The sequence below is a fragment of the Hipposideros armiger genome, unplaced genomic scaffold, assembly GCF_001890085.2.
Source record: "Hipposideros armiger isolate ML-2016 unplaced genomic scaffold, ASM189008v1 scaffold_960, whole genome shotgun sequence".
Lineage (NCBI taxonomy): Eukaryota > Metazoa > Chordata > Mammalia > Chiroptera > Hipposideridae > Hipposideros > Hipposideros armiger.
In genome coordinates, this window is record NW_017732310.1 from 425,142 (window position 1) to 431,477 (window position 6,336).

The 6,336-nt window shown below is 33.4% G+C and overlaps 1 protein-coding gene across 1 annotated transcript in view; it reads left to right on the top strand.

Moving 5' to 3' along the window:
• The window catches only part of GRM5 (glutamate metabotropic receptor 5), a 506,006-nt gene that overhangs the window by 368,019 nt on the left and 131,651 nt on the right, over positions 1-6,336 (top strand).

Genomic DNA, 6,336 nt, shown 5'->3' on the forward strand with positions numbered 1-6,336 from the left:
TATATATATATATATATATATATATATATATAATGAATCAGTGAATATTGAAGGACAGGGCCAATTTCTACTTGAACAAATAAACCATAATAGTAGCAAGGATGTGCTATGTATAATTATGCTGTTTCAAGATACATAACCTGAACAGGGCCATTCATTCAATCATTGAGTAAATATACTATACCAAATATTGCTTTAGTTGTAGGGGTAGTAAGATGAGGAAAACAAGTGCTTGCCTTCAAGTGGTTTAGTATCTATTAAGGGAGGTAGTCATGTTAACAAAAATTGCGATACAACATTGTGCTATAATGGTTAAACAAAAGGTTTGGTGATTATTTGTAGCATGTCCCAAAGGAATCTTTAATAACCAGGTATGACCAATGTTGATATATATGCCAATGCCCTCAAAGGTTAAGGTTTGTTAAAGTTGATAAGGGACTTGTTGGTACTGCCTTATCCCATATTGGGTAGCGAGAGCTCCATATGCATTTGCATAGGAGTAAAATGTCTTATTTGGTGGTGTAGGTGCCTTAATCAGTGACACTAGAACACAAGAATGCATTGGAACAGTAACTTTGAAATTCTGGTCCTTGAACGAATTCCAGTACACAGGGAGGTTGTCGTATACCAGCTCCAAAATGAGGAAAATAGGAGCAATGTAGTTTTTCATAATGAATCTTCCCTTGAGTCCGTGTCGATCATATGTTTTTGGTATCAGTTCATTCTTTTGTGAAATGGTGGAGATAGTAAATGATGATTTGCAGTTGTTTTTAAATATCAGTACTCGGTAAAATAAGAACGTGGCAACCTTAAGTCAATTTCTCTTTCAGTAATGGGGGGAAGAGGGCGATGCTGGAGTGTGGGTGCTGTACTGGTCAATGAAATCCAGAAATCACAGAAGCATGGTGTGAGACTAGGTTTGCTTTTCTCTCATTTCAGATTCTGCCAACTCTTGTCCAAAATCTTCAAATGCTTATTCATTTTCTTTGTTTTTATTTTCATGCAGAAATGTGTGTGAATCAACAGCATTGTGACTATGTTTCACAATTTCAGTTTTTATAACTGCTTTCATATCTTTTACAGATCTATTCAATTTCTGAAGGACACAGAATTATTTCCTTTCCTGAGATTTGGGGAGCTTATGCCTCTCTGTATACTGCTTCTATGATTGCATAAAGATTAGTTTGTGTAGCTACATCAGGAGTTATAAAGGGTAAGCAGTAGATCTGATCTTATCACTAGTTCCTCTTTACTCACAAGTTAGTAACAACCCATAACAAGTGTGGCTAAGGAAATTTTTTCCAATTGGTCTTTACCCACTTTTGTACTAACTTAACTCTTCTTTTCCCACTCCTTTTTGTCAGAAATGTCTTCTCCTTGAAAGAGTTCTTTGTTTCTCTTACTCTTTGTTTGTTTCTGCTGAAAGTTTTATTTAGATATACTCTTGAAAAACTCTTTAGTTGATTTCCATGGAAACATTATTTCTGAAAATTGTTCTGTAAAATCTTCCACTTGAACCCGTTGCTGTAGCTCTCTGCCTCTCACATGGACCCTGATGTGATTTCTCCATTCAAAATTTGTTCTGTACCCCCATACTGGAAAGCACTCTTTAATCCCTCACCCCCTTTAGATCTTATCTGATAACAGATGTCATTTTGTACATAAACATGAACACTTATATTTAATATCTCAGTCTTCTCAATAAGGGAAGCACTATTATTATCCCTATTTTAGAGATAACAACCAAGATTTAGAGAGACAAAATGACTTGTTCCAGGTCAGATAACTATTAAATACTGAAACTTAGAAATGAACTCAGGTTTGTCTAGAGTTTAACCAATCTGCTCTACTAAAAAGGTACAATATTATAGTTTTAAAGAGTCACCATCAAATTTCAATTATATAATTGTCAATATATAGGTCATGATACCAAAAAGGAAAATAAATATTAAAATTATTTGTGTATGACTGTGGAACACAATGATAGTTACTCAAATTTTCACTAATCTCTACTTTTGATCATATTTCCTATTTACTCAAATGTCCTTTTAGCATCTCAATCCCACCTTCAAAAAGTCCCTATGTAGTTTATTCATCTGTAACACCACCAAATATGAATAACATTTTCCTAAATTAACATACTTAATTAAACCCTTTTATCACGCAGTGTGCGTAAAATAGCTATTTTTGAGTTGGAATGGTAAGAAAGATTAGGAATTTATCATTCATTTCTGACAAGAAAGTTTCGTTGTCTACAGTACCTTAAACCTAATAGAAAGTTCAATAAGCAAAATGTCATGAAACGGAGTGCAAATACCTATAGCTGAATTACTGCTTATTTTTCTTAGAAGGCAAACTATAAAAGCTAGGAGAGGCATCTTATTTATAGTTTTAAGTATTATAAATAAAGCTTTTATGAACATTTGTATTTTTATAATTAACATTTGAATTTTTATATGTTTATTGCTCAGTTCTAATTTTCATCATGCATATATTGAACAAAGGACTCATATCCAAAGTAGATGAGGAACTCTCAAGCTAGATATTAAAAAGGTAACTGACTTAAGGAAATGTGCACAAGACTTGAACAGACACTTTTTAAAAGAGGATGCCCATATTTCTAATAAACATATGAAAAAGAGCTAATCTTCATAATATATAATAGAAATGACAATCTAAATTATATATGATACAACCACACAGAATTTTTTAAGTTAAAATAATAATACCAAGTGTTGGCAAGGGTGCAGAGCAGCTTGAACTCTCATGCATTTCAGTGAAAGTATAAATTAATTCAACCACTTTGGAAAACTGCCTGGTGATATCTACTAAATCTAAACCTGCTTAGCCTATGACCTAGCAATTCCATTACTATGTGTATATCTAATAGGAACTAAGATGTATGTCTACCAGAATGTATGCAACTTTCTATATTTTCTAAACATTCTAAAATGAGGATTGGTATTTTTTATCCAAAAAAACAAATACAAAAATAGAATTTCAAAATATGATTTTAGGACCCTCCCCCCCAAAGCCCCCCCCCCCCCCCGACACACACACACAGATTTAGGGAAGGCACTTTCATCTGTGTGTGTGTGTGTGTGTGTGTGTGTTGTTGTTGTTGAATAATATGTATATATAGTAATGTGCATAAAGTACAAAAATTTTAAGTATACAACTTGATAAATTTTTACATATGTACACCTCTGTAACTATCTCCCAAAACAACAGTATCAGAAAGTTCAGAAAGACAGCATATATGACACTCTAGATATTGATTTTCTTACAAGGTAAACTTATACAACTTCATAATATAAATATTAAAAAACAAATAAATGTTCAATGGCTATATTGGCAGATGCTTCATAGAAAATTGCCCAAATGGAGCATAGCTTATTATTTCCTATTTCTCTCATTTGCTGTTTGTTTTCTATTTCTTCAACTTGTTCTTTAATTCATTATTCCTCCTTTACTGCCTTCTTTTGGGTTAATCAATAATTTTTATTATTCTATTCTACCACCTCAACATTTTTGTTTCATTTCTTAGTATAATTCATTTAGCGTTTTCAAGAGAGATTACTAAATGAATCCTTAATTTAATACAAACTAGTTTAAGTTGGTTCTTGTTTATAATCAAGAATCTTGCAGATATTTAAGTCTACTTATTCCCCCATACTCTTTTTGCTATTGCCATATAATTTACTTTTATATGTGTTATAGACAGCACTACCAAGATTTAGAATGATTTTTGCTCAAAATGGTCAACAGTCTTATATTTACCCACTCTAGTGTCCTTCATTGCTTTACCTGTGATTCTTTTAGCCTGAAGAATTTCCTTTATTATTTCTTGTAATGTAGGTCTACTGCCAACAAATTACATTAGCTTCCCCGTCCCATACCACTTGGGGATATCTTTATTTCACCTTTTGTTTTGAAGGAACTATTCACTGAGTACAGCAATCTATATAAGCAGGTTTTCTTTTGTTTAGGGTTTTTCTTTAAAAACAGCATTCCATTTTTTCTCTGGATTCCATGATTTCTTTGAGAAGTAACCATATTCTTAATGTTGTTCCCCTGATGGCAGTATATCTTTTTTCTAAGTTTTTATGATTACTTTTTTTTTTTTTAGTTTGTAGTTGACTATGATGAGACTAGGAGTAAATTCCCTTGTATATTTCTTTCTTAGGGTTTCCAGAGCTTTTTAAAACTGTGGATTAAAGATTTGCATCATTTTTTAAGTTTCCCAGAAATTACTTCTGAAAACATTCCACTCTGCCATATTTTTCCCTTTTTTTTTTCTGGTACCCACTTATGCCTGTGTTAGATCATTTGACTGTCACACTTTTTTTTTTCTGGTCTCTCTTTTATATCTTTTTCTTTCTCTCTCTATGCTTCAGTTTGACTCTTTTCTACAATATTATTCTGTCTTTGATTTTACTAATTATGTCTTCCCCTATGTCTAGTCTTCTGTTAACCAAAATAAGAGGTTCTTGATTTCAGATGTGATGTTTGACAGTCCTAGAATTCCCATTTCATTTTTTTTATAGATTCCAATTTTCTGTTGAAGTTATGTTTCTCATCCATTTTTTTCAGTCCTTTACTCTGTTTCCTTCAGCATATTGATTATATGTTCTTGATTGATTATATTGATTATATGTTATTTTAAAGTTCTTCTTTTCTAATTCTAACATCGAAATCTTCTGTCAGTCTACTTCTATTGACTGATTTTTCTTAGTTATTGGTCACATTTTATGCTTTCTGACACATCTACAATATCTTTTCTTTTATGCCAGAAAATGAGTAGAAAAATCACCATAAAGATTGCGTTTGATGTTATTTTTCCACCAGTAATGATTTGACTATTCTAGATTCAAAGAAATTGAGATGGGGTAGGTTGCAATATAAGGTAGAAGCAGTCAACCTCTGGTTAAAGTCTTTAAGGGACAATTGGCACAGAATTTTATTTTATTTTTTAATCTCACCTTTTTTAATTATTGTTAGTTTCAGTTGTACAGAATTTTAACTGAGAGTCTAGCTAGTATATTCACTGCCCTGGATGACTGACTCAGTCAGATTTTTACTGTTTTTGAGTTGTGCTCTCCAGCCTCCTGCACCATACCATTTTTAAATTTGACATGTATCTTGAGGAAAAATCTAATTTAAGTTTGAGCAGTTTCCATTTCTTAAGTGAGGCTTTCTTCCAAATAATATAAAATGATAGCAGATTTCAGTCTTCCTCTTCAAAATCTTGAGCCTCTCATGCAGCCCCCAGAATCAGCAAGTGAATCATGAGGGAAAATGGCTAGCATGCATGTAGAGATCCAGGAGCTTATAAATTGACATACCAGATCATTTCAATATCCAAAATTTTTTTCTGGTTTCTCTTTTTTTCCAGCAGTGTCACATACTAGGAATTACACCTCCCCATCCCCAGCCACAATTCATGTTCTTTCCCAGAACCTCAGAATATAACTTTATTTACAGACAGTGTCAGTGCAGATATGGTAAGTTAAGATGAGGACATAACTGAAGTAAAATGAACTCCTAATCCAATATGACTGATATCTTTGTTAAAAGGGGAGCAGTGACATGGAGACAGAGACACACAGGGAAAATGCCATATGAAGACATCGGCGGAAACTGGAACAATGCAGGAAAAAGACAAGAGCTATCGAGGATTAATGGCTACCATCAGAAACTAGGAAAAGGCAAGGGAGGGTCTACCCAGAGTTGCTGAGGGAGCATGGCCCTGCTGACTCTTTTTTTTTTTGGTCGTCTAGCATCCAGAAGAACTGTTTGCTTTTTCTGTTGCTTAAAGCCGCCTGGCTTGTGGTACTTTGTTATGGCTGCTCTAGGAAACTGATGTCCCTTCTTTCAGGCCAAGCCAGATCATCGGCCTGGCTCCAGAACCTGCAGATACCCTCAGATTATAAAGTAGCTGGTGACATCTGCTCACTTTTGCAGTTCTCTTCATTCGTTTTGTCTTCATTGTTTCCATATATCTTCGCTGTCTTTAAATTTTCTTATATTTGCATTTTTTTTACCCTTTAAAGTTATACAGCAACAGAATTTTCATTTGCTTTGTAATTTATCCTGCCTAACACCAGAAGTTCTTCCTTTACTCTTTATTCTTAATTGTCACCCCCCGAGATCCCAATTTTAATGTATAAATAAAGCCTGTCATTTGTAATGTCTAAAATGTTTATACTTTTGTTAATTTTGGTTTTATTTATTTTTTATTTTATTTTTTTAAGATTTTTATTGGGGAATTGGGGGGATGGGAACAGTGCTGGGGGATTGGGGGAAGGGGAACAGACAAGTTGCTGTCGTTTTGTT